This window comes from Pinus tabuliformis, chromosome 4_1, assembly GCF_031772625.1.
Source record: "Pinus tabuliformis cultivar Carrire ecotype Pingquan chromosome 4_1, CPIR1, whole genome shotgun sequence".
Lineage (NCBI taxonomy): Eukaryota > Viridiplantae > Streptophyta > Pinopsida > Pinales > Pinaceae > Pinus > Pinus tabuliformis.
Window position 1 is genome coordinate 424,664,062 of NC_142303.1, and position 11,233 is coordinate 424,675,294.

The window sequence follows — 11,233 nt, forward strand, 5'->3', positions numbered from 1 at the left end:
ACTGGCGAGGGGTCAGACTATGAATTGATGTGATCTGATTTTAGTTTTACTTTTCTGCAATTAGATATTAAATTGCTCATATCATTGACGGTTACCTCCGAAAGCCATAGCGGGACTAATGGCGAGGGATCGAATTATGAATGTGTAATTTGATTTTAGTTTTACTTTCCTTGCAATTTTTGATTTCTTTGAGTGCAATAGCTTAACTTTTATTTCCGTATTTAGACAAGCAGTAGAGACAGTGATTTCATGATCAGTATTTCATCTTTTTCTTGATTGAAGTAGCTGCATACTTACACTTTTGTTTAAGTACTAATTCCATCAATAACATGTTTTAAGATCTTTTGAAGTGCTAAGTTTTGGAAGTTACCATTAGGGACATAGATCTTGTCTTGAAATCTACATCCATACTTGACCTGTAAAAGTATTCTTAAGACCTTAGAATAGAATTTCCATTTGGATTAGATACTTTAGGAGATCAACAAGAACAAAATCACAAAAAAAAAAATCTATAAAACAACGAAGTAAGAAAAAGGTTAACTAAGCACATATGGTGCACCACACTTCATCAGTTTACGATACCCGGATTGATAATTTATGTAGAGAAATTTAAGATGTTAAATTGACTAGACATGAAGATCAAGATAAAACCACATTCACCTGCCCATGGGGAACTTATGCCTACCAAGTACTCCCTTTTGGATTATGCAATGCACCTGCAACATTCCAAAGAATAGTACTAGGAATTTTTTTGATCTAATACATGATTGTGTAGAGGTATATATGGATGACTTTACAGTTTATGGAAATTCATTTGAGGAAGCATTAGAAACTTTGGAAAAAATTTCTTAAAAGATGTAAGGAAGCAAACCTTTCACTAAGCCATGAAAAATGTTTTATGATTTTTACAGAAAGGATTGTTTCAAGACATCACATTTCAGGAGATGGAATTAAGGTGGATAAATATAAAGTGGAATTCATCTCTAAATTATCAATTCCAAGTTGTCAAAAGGATGTTAGAATGTTTATAGGATTCACGTGATACTATAGAAGGTTTATAGAAAATTTCACTAAAATAGCATCACCCCTCTTCAGATTGCTCACCAAAGATTGTGAATTCAACTGGAATCTTGATTGCCAGTTGGCATTTGAAACTTTGAAAGAAATTTTTTTTGAGGCACCCATATTAAGTGGTCAAAATTGGAAACTACCTTTTCATGTTTCAACAGATGCTTCAGATACGACTCTGGGAGCTATATTAGGAAAAAAGGATTTGATCCCTTATGCCATCTATTACACAAGCAAGAATTTGACTCCCACTAAGTTAAATTACACTGTAACTGAAAAGGAATTCTTATCCATTTTTCATGCTATCAACAAGTTCAGACATTATATAACAAGCTATCAAAACCTTTGTTCATATAGATCACTCTGCAATTAGGTACTTAATGAATAAACCAATTACTAATGGCAAAGTTACAAGATGGTTATTACTCCTGCAAGAATTCAACATCACTGTTTTAGATAGACCTGGAAAACAAAACACACTTGTTGATTTCTTGTCTAGAATTCAAAATATCAAAGATGACACTCTAGTTGAAGATAAATTTCCTAATGAATATATTTTTGCAGTGACTACTCAAACCCCTTGGTTTGCAGATATTGCTAATTACTTAGTCACAAGAAAATTACCTTCACATTTGTTTCCTAAGGAGAAAATAAAAATCATTCAAACAAGTGCAAATTACTCATGGATTACTAATGAATTGTATAAAACAGGTCCAGATCTCATGATCAGAAGATGTGTTCGAGAAGATGAAATGCCTGAAATTCTTAAGGCATGCCATGATGAACCTTGTGGTGGACACTTTGCTGACAAGAGGAAAAACTATAAAATCTTTCATTTAGGATATTATTGACCCTCCATCTTCAGAGATGCCAAAGAATATGTCAAAAGGTGTGACAACTGTCAAAGGGTAGGGAAACCTGCTCCTTCAAATGAAATGCCACTACAAACTTAGGTACTCATTGAACCTTTTGAAAAATGGGCCTTGGATTTCATTGGACCAATTAATCCTCCATCTAAACAAAAGAAGTATATTTTGGTGTGCACCGATTATGTCACCAAGTGGGTAGAGGCTAAAGCATTACTTTTTGCTAATGAAAAATATGTAGTTAATTTTCTTTTTGAGGACATCTTCACTCGTTTTGGTGTTCCAAGAGAAATAGTGACAGATCAAGAATCTCAATTTACATTTAAAATGGTGGAGAGACTTGTGTAAGAATACAAGATAAAACATAGGAAGTCTACTCCTTACCATCCACAAGCAAACGGTCAAGTTGAATCTACCAATAAGGTGATTGAAGGAATTCTCATTAAGACTGTACATCTACACAAAAGAGATTGAGAAAAAACGCTTCCTGAAGCCTTATGGGCCTATAGAACTACATGGAGGAACACAACATGACATACTCCCTATAAGCTTGTTTATGGGAATCAAGTCCTGTTCCCTATAAAGTTTCAAATCAGAACCTTCAAGATGGCAGTCCAATTGGGACTGGATTTATCAGAAGCACAAAAACATAGATTGGAGCAACTCAATGAGTTTGATGAAATCAGGCAAGACGCAGTTCAAAGAACCAGTTTAGTCCAACAACAAAGGGCTAAATGGCCTGATAAGTATATCAAGGAGGAGATTGGGCACTTTTGTTCAATTCAAAATTCAAAGATTTTCAAAGGAAGTTTCAGACTCATTGGCTTTGGCCATAAGAGATTGAAGAAGTTTTTAATAATGGAACAGTGAGATAAGGACAATAAATGAGAGAAAGGTACCTCTTCTTGTAAATGGTCATCGGTTAAAGATATATTATAAGCCAATTTCAAGAGAGGATTTTGTCAGAATTTTCCAAGATAACACTGAGATGAAGTTGGTGAAGAAGAATTCTTCTTCTCCACTAACTCAGTTTTTCCTATATATATATATATATATATATATATATATATATATATATATATATATATATATATATAAAATAAAAAACACATAAATAATATATAAATAAAATGTATAAATCTGAAAACCAATTGTTCATTGGCTTACTTATACAGGAAATACAGGGTGAAAATTAGAGATTTATGACATCCTATATTTCCTATTTTCTTTCTGTAATAAGCGGTGACATAAAGCTACATTCATTTGCAGTGCCTAATTTGCAAATTCATTTCATTTCATTTCATGTCACTTCACTGTCATTCCTTTTAACTGCTATATTCCATTTTTCTTTCATTACACTCCATTTTCATTTCATTTCACATTCATGTTCCATAGCCATATTTCATCTTTATCATGTTCTACAGCTAATTCCATTCAGCAGCTAATTTGATTCTGCGACCATATCTCATTCCCAGCTCTGTTCCAAACAAATGTTGATTGCAGGGAATTGAAGAACCTTTTTTTTTAAGACTGATATGCTAAGAAGGGTATCTTCAGATCAAAGTCAAAGAAAAACAACATACAAAAGGGTTAAGTTCCAAGAGGTAAAAGTGCAAAAAATTATTTTAAAATAGCAAGGTTAGAACATAGAGTATGCATAATATGGGAATTCATATGTTTCCATGACAAATCATCATTTGATTTGATTGCAATCTCTATCGTACTGCATATCCGCCACATCCTCCATATTCCATCACATAACGGTCCATAACTAACTCCCTCATTGTTTTTAACGGTCATGACTATGACATGACATACTTGTGAAAATTTCTCCAAAACCCTTACCATCTACTTATTTCATGCAACCCGCAGTTCTTTTCACCATACTCACAGTCAATCCATTTCATAAACCAGGAAAGGTAATTATGAAGGTTAAGGAATTTTGTGTAGTAGAAGGCATGGGGCTCATTGTCAGATCAGAACTAGTAGGAGAAAAGTATATGGAAGGATATCCATAGCTCAAGGAAATGTTGCAAAAGGTTGGATGGCTCAAATTCATAAAAAAAATTGATGGTTTTCATAAAGTGATCACAAAATCCTTTGCTAGATCTTTTGATGACACAGAGGTAGAAATTGGAGATATTAAGTTTGCAGTAACAGAGTCGTTCATAACTGAGGCTACAGAACTTCCAAGGCATGGTGAAAGATGGTTCAAAAACAAGGAATTCCACAATGAATCATGGAAAGTAATAATCAGGAACCCAGATATGGATGTCTCTATTTTTAGAAAAGGAATTCCCATTTCAACTCTTAAAAGTAAGTGGAGGAAGATGCTTTTGATATTACAGAAATTTGTCACCTGTGAGGGGATATTTTGTTGCATGTATGTCTACCATATCTATTTACTGATGAATTTCCTAGAAAATGGAGAAATCAATCTTCTTTTATTCCTGCTAAATAGTTTAAGAAGGATGGCCTCAAATGTGAAAAAGAAAATAGAGTTCATAGATAAAACCATGTACCATCATGGATTGATAAAGATACTGATTGAGTTTCATTTAAAAAGCATAGGAGATACCTGGGAGGATTTCCTCATTAGAAACCATTTTCAAGAAGCATCAGAGTCACCCAAAGAAGATAATGTTAGAAAAAGAAGAAGAAAGAAGATTGGTATAACTATTAAAGACAGACCTGAGTCTTCATTACAAAACGATGATGAAAAATTAATATCTGAAGAATTGACAGAAATCAAGAAACAAATCAAGGTAAGAGGAAAAATAAGAAAGGAGAAAAAGGTCACAGAGGAACAAAATGAAAGTCATCCACAACTTGCCCGCAGGGGTTTGGTCTCGTGGTCAGCGAACGGTCTGCTAAGTCGTTCGTGCCACTATGCAGGTCACAGGTTCAAGTCTCGTCTTACCCTAAGGGGCCATTCCTTATGGGCTGGGTGGTTCCTCCTAGATGTTATAGTGGCAGTGGTGGGATTCGACCCCATGTAACGCGAGTATGATACCACCACCATTACCGATTCAACTAGATATCAAAAAAAAAAGAAAAAAAGAAAAAGTCATCCACAACCTAGAAGAAGCTCTAGACTCCAAGGTTTGGCAAAGAAAACATCGTCAAAAGGGATAGAGTTCATAAAATTAGAAGAGGAAACCCTAGAAACTTCTCCTGCTAACATCTCTTCTGCACACAGTCCTCAAAATTCTCCTGACGATCATTTTGAAGGTATCTCAAGCAGAAGATCTCTAGGCATAGACCCAGTGCAACAACAAATATATGATTATATAGAATCAATGGAGAAGAAAAGTGCCTCAATGAATCTAGAACCCTCTGTCAATCCACAAGAACCTCTAATTGACTCTCTCAAATAGGAAATTTATGAATTGGAGATATTGAACAGACATATCAAATAGGAGAATGAAATCTTGAAGGAACAAAGTAAATTGGACAAGGAAATTCATGATAATACCATTCTGCATCTAGGACTGTGGTATAAGAAAAATAGGAAGTTGAAAAGAAAGAAAAAAAGTCTGAACAGAACAGTCATCAACCTCAAATACAGAATTCTTATGAGGAAATCCAGAATGACAGTCACATCAAAGAAGAGCAAAAGAAGAAAACTAGATGTATTGGCAGAAGTGTCTGAGCAAATGCATTAGAGAAGAAGAACTCACATTTTTGGCAAATTAGATGAGGACATGCAATGATTTCACAATGGGGGCATGTTGAACCTGAGAATTACCTTCCCTTTGACATTCGTTCTCACCTTTCTCTCTCATTTTTTCATAAGACTATAGATCCAATCAATGATAAATGCTAGGTTTTGTCTTAAGAAAGAATTAAAATGATTACCATATTATATTTTCATGTTCTTGCTATTTTAATAGATTTTTGCAAATTAGCTACAGAATGCAGCCTATTCTGCAGCTAACTGTGGGTTCCGTAGCTACTCTCATGGTTTGGCAGGTTACAGATGTCAAATGAAGAACTGGGCCACATGGGCATTTCCAGAATCATCTCCACGTGGATTCTATTCTACTCACTCTCCAGATTGACAGAAAAGCATGCCTAAAGTCATGGTCAAAGATGGAGTCAAATACATTATCTAGTAGCAGTAGGACTCTTGATTTTCTCTTTCGTAGCTAATCAAGAGTCTAACAGTTCTGTTGAGGAGTTAATTCGGATTAAGCCACTTGTAGCTGATCAGAAGTTGAGGAGTTAATGCGGATTAAGCCACCTATAGCTAATCAGAAGTTAAACAATCTCATTACAATTTGAATTAAGCCACTTGTAGCGTGTTTTTCTTATAAACAATCATGATAGATTTGGATTAGCCGCCTGTAACAAGATTTTCTCTTAGATAATTATGTTATTTTCCTATAAATATCGGTTGAATGAAACCGAGAAGTAGTTAGAAGCTAGAAGGAATTACAGGCTTTTGTTAATACTCTGTATTCAAAATTCGTTTTGTTCATAATACAAACTCTGTTTTGCCAATGGTGGTTTAAAAGTGCATCTTTAACTAGCTAGCATCCAACCACATCAATTGCAGAGGGCCCCTGTACTGAAGGAGGTTTTTCACTTGTTGTTTTTAGTTTAATTTCTATTACCCTGTTTCTACAAGTCTGTTTTCTCTAATTTTGTTTCATTTCATTTTGTAACCAATAGTGTAAGGATAAAATCTCAACTGTGCAGTCTTATTCTTCTAAGATATTGTATGAAAAATGACCGAACGAAGAATGAAGTAATAAGAATACTCAGTTTCTTAGTTTCTTATTGTTTTGTTACTCATTTTCTTAGCATAAGAACTGTTAATGAGCTATATTAATGGATGTTCTGAAAACCATTTCAAATGATGATAATTCTAACTTAAATGGTTAAATATCTAGTTCATACAATGATTGAGCTTTCTCAGAGCATTATTAGTTTTACATGCTAGTATCTTTTCTTTTCTGCTTTCAGGTCATTACTTAGTTGCATCACTTGACATTCCAAAAAATAATTTCAAGGAGATTGATTCTATAATATTCCAAAATTGAATGGTTGAGTGGCTAAATGAATGAAATTACTGAATTACCTTCTGCATCAGCATCAATTTTTGTTTTTAAGAATTAGATCCATGGATTAGGACTAAATGGTAGGATAAGGTAGATTCTCTATTTTTCTTATTAGTTTCTAACTAGTTAAAAGGTTCTTGGTTCATTTTTAAGAGATTAGACTTACTTAGGAACCTTTCCTTTCCTTTAAAGTTCATTAGATCCATGTAAATCTCTCATAGATTGTATATTCTTAGACATAAAAGAACATAAACCCCCAAAACAAACATAAAAATACAAAACAACGAAGTAAGAGAAAAGTTAAATAAGCACATATAGTGCATCACACTTCATCAGTCTACAAACCTCGGTTGATAATTCATGCAAGCAATTTAGGACACTAAATTGACTAAACACTAGTCACAAACCAAGGCAGCCAGTTTACCTCCAACATGATTGAAGAACTGCTTAGCCATCACAAAATCAAGCATAGGACCTCCACTCCTTATCATCCACAAGCTAATGGGCAAGTGGAGGTGACCAACAGGGCATTGGAGAGCATCTTAACCAAGGTAGTGAGCATCAGGAGGAAGGATTGGGTAGAGAGACTAGTTGAGGCCACCTGGGCCTATAATACAACATGGAAGACCACCAATGGATTTACACCCTATGAGCGAGTCTATGGAAAAAAGGCTTTGTTGTCCATTGAGTTTGTATATAACACATTGAGGATGGAAGCCCAACTAGATTTGGATCTCAGTCATGCATAGAAAGAAAGATTGTTCCAATTGAATGGCTTGGATGAATTCAGAATGCAGGCACTCCTACATACAAAGATAGCTCAGCTTTAGAGGAAGATCTGGCATGATAAACATATTAAGGAGAAGCAATTTCAAGAGGGGGATTGGCATTGTTATATGATTCTAGGTATAAATAATTCAAGGGCAAGCTAAGGACAAGATGGCTCAGACCTTATGTGGTGGAAAGATGCCATGATAATGGTTCAGTGCAAATCAGAACTATATATGAAGAATCCATTCCATTGCTTGTTAATGGACACCAATTGAAAATGTATAAGAGGCCTTTATCAAAACAAGAGTTCATTGACAATATCAATAAGATGATGATGATGGTGGAGAAATTTCCAACTCCTCCCTCATCAGGTCACTAAAAAAGAGAAAAAAGAATAAGGATTCAAGTGAAAAACTCCATGAGGCGCCTGAGTCCCATCTTTGGGTTGAAAACCTCATGAGGTGGCCCAATGGTGAAAAAAAAAAAAGAATCCCTGGGTGAAAACCTTCCTTGAGGCACCCAGGGCAAACATCTAGGGTGAAAACCTCTCTGAGGTAGCCTAGGTGTTTTTCAAAAAAAAAAAAAAACAAAACAAAACAAAATGAGAAAAAAGACATAATTGTTATTTGCAGGTGGGCGAGAAAGACAATCAAGGAGCAAAGAGAAGATCCAAAGGGAACCTTGCCTCACATATATTCATCTCCTCCACTCCTTACCATGCATCTCTCCATCAATTCCATTGTTTTTTTTCACTTCATTGCTTCTATTTAGGCGAAGACTGTGTTTTCTACAGGATCCCCTGTATTCCTACAGGATCCCCTGAAAACCTATAGGAAGCAATCCGAGGGTGAATGGTAGGTTGGTTAGGTCCTGTAGTAGCCTATCCCACAGAATATCAATCATCAACTATAGGTCTTCACTAGGATGATCCAGGAGCTCCAGCCAGCAGGCACTAGACAACAGAGGAGGAAGAATAATGATGATGCAACAAATAAACAATGCAACAACTCTGATATTTGACAACTCCATCATGGCATCGAGACCACAGGTAAGTATCCTGCTCACTCACTCATATGCATCATGTGATGAAAAGTTGTAAGGGTTATGAGGTAGTTGCTTTATAAGTGAAAAGGTGGCCAGTTAACTTGGCCACCTTTGTTCAGTCATCACATACAAAACCAGGTGTCCTCTCACACATGGCTGCAGTCAACTCAAAGACAAAGGAGGAGTAGGACAAGAAGTGGTTAACTATGGATCTACGAGGTGGGAGCTGATTACGAGGAACCTCACCTCGAAAAGCCATAAAGGGAAACAAAACATCGTTTGCATGCATTCATGCATTCCACCTCCTCGAAACTCCCTCACTCAAGTCGCTCTCATAACTCTGGCCACCCACCAGAAGCAAGGATCCATTGTTCTGCAAGAGAATTTCTACAGGAGCATGCACAAGAATTCCTATAGGAGCAGTCTACAGGATACACAAAGGCAGTCTACAGGATAGGCAGCGAGGGGTTCAAGAGGGAATATCACGAGAATTGTCCTCTACCACCATTTTAAAGAGGTAGGATCTAAAAATATATCCCCATTTACAAGCGAATGAACTTGAAATTCTCTAAAAGCTAGTGGATATAACAACTGTGGGAGGTGAATTACATACACAAGAAACTCTGTTTTCTCTTGAATTTAAAATTCTTGTGTTAAACCTCTCATTTCCTCCTTAAGCCTCATAAGCAAGATGACAAGAGGGTTTAATAGGAGAGAATCCACAAACACTGTCAGGATACAACAACACCCCCAAATGCTTGAAATCTTTATAAGACAACAATGGATGGGGTTTTTTGAAAAATGCACAGGGTATGATGATGAGGTGGCTCAAGAATTTTTTCATTCCCTCACTCCACACAATAGAATCCATGCCACTATAATAGTTAGAGGACTCACTATAGATCTCACCCCATATCTCATCAATAGGGTCACCACACTTCCCCTAGGAGTTCCATGGAGAAAAGAAGACAAAGCAGACCATTAGGTGGCAAAAAGGAAATTCTTTTTAGAAGGTGAAGAACCCACAAAGGATAAAAATGGAGTAAGGAGGGACAACTTTCCATACCCATGAAGTGAGGTAGGTTACCAACTCATCAAATATATCTCATGTGAGGGTAGATATAGTGTTGTTTATGGCTACCATTTTAGGATGCTTGAAGAATTAAGATTTGGGGTAGAAACACCAGTTCACCAAAGACTCAGGATACCCTATTTCTTGATGAAATCACTCATAGACTCCAGCAACAAAGTAAAGGAAGGGAATCCCCAACAATTTTCTCACCATGGGTTGATCAGGATCCTCATTGAGGATGCCCTCCAAAACCTCAGGATCCCTATAACATGGTCAACCTTCAGAGACTTACTAAGAAGAGGATGACATCAAAACCATCACCTATGATGTTAGTCCTTCTATCAGTGAGGAGGAGGCAAAAAAAGAAGAATAAGATATAGATCTAGATGGGAATGAGATGGATAAAGAAGAAACTAATACAGAGGAACATGATGAAGCAGAAGAAGAAGAGGGAGAAGAGAAGGAGGATGATGCTGAAACAGAGGAGGAAACGAAGGAAGAAACTGATGGATCTGAGAAAGAACATCAAGAGGAAGAAGATAAGAAAAACAGAGAGGAAGAAGGAATTGAAACAGAAGGGGAAGAACAGAAGGAGGAGTCACCTAGGGTGTCTCCATAGGCCCCTACGAGGGAGGTAGTAGATACCCTCACTGCTCTCAGCACCCGAGTCAAGAAAAAAGGGAAAAGAAGGAGGAAAACCCCTCTATATTTTAGAACAAGAAAGAGCACAAGAATCAAACAAGGGAAGCCACAAATGTCAACAACAATCCCTATTGAGATTGAAGATTCCCCTACACCAAGAAACAAAATTCCTTCCCTTAAGTCATCAATCCCCTATGTAAGGAGGCCTAGTACCCATATCGTCAGTGAAGCCCCAGCTCCCACTATCCAAGTGGTCCAAGCCTCACTCGATGAAGCTTTGAAATTTTCTGAAAGTGCCCTAATTTGCCGTTTCAATGGTTTTTGGCCGCGGCTGATAGCACTCCACAATTGGATCTCGGAGGTATGGAAGCCTGTCATTTCTGATGAAATTAATATCTACCCCTATGCTAGGGGTTTCTTTATAGTAGATTTTGAAAATCTTGAAAGCAGACAATGTATTCTAGATTCCGGCCCTTGGTTTTGGGAAAAATCAGGCCTATTCATGAAGCCATGGAACCCATCATTCGATCCCTCTACAGCAGTGATAAACTCAGCACCAGTTTGGGTGAGATTGCCAAGCCTACCCTTGCATCTCTAGAATCTCTCCTCGCTAAAAGCCATCGGAAATGCAATTGGGAAATTTTACTGCAGGTGCCCAGAAACAGAGGAATATGCCAGAACCACCTATGCACGCATCTGTGTGGAAA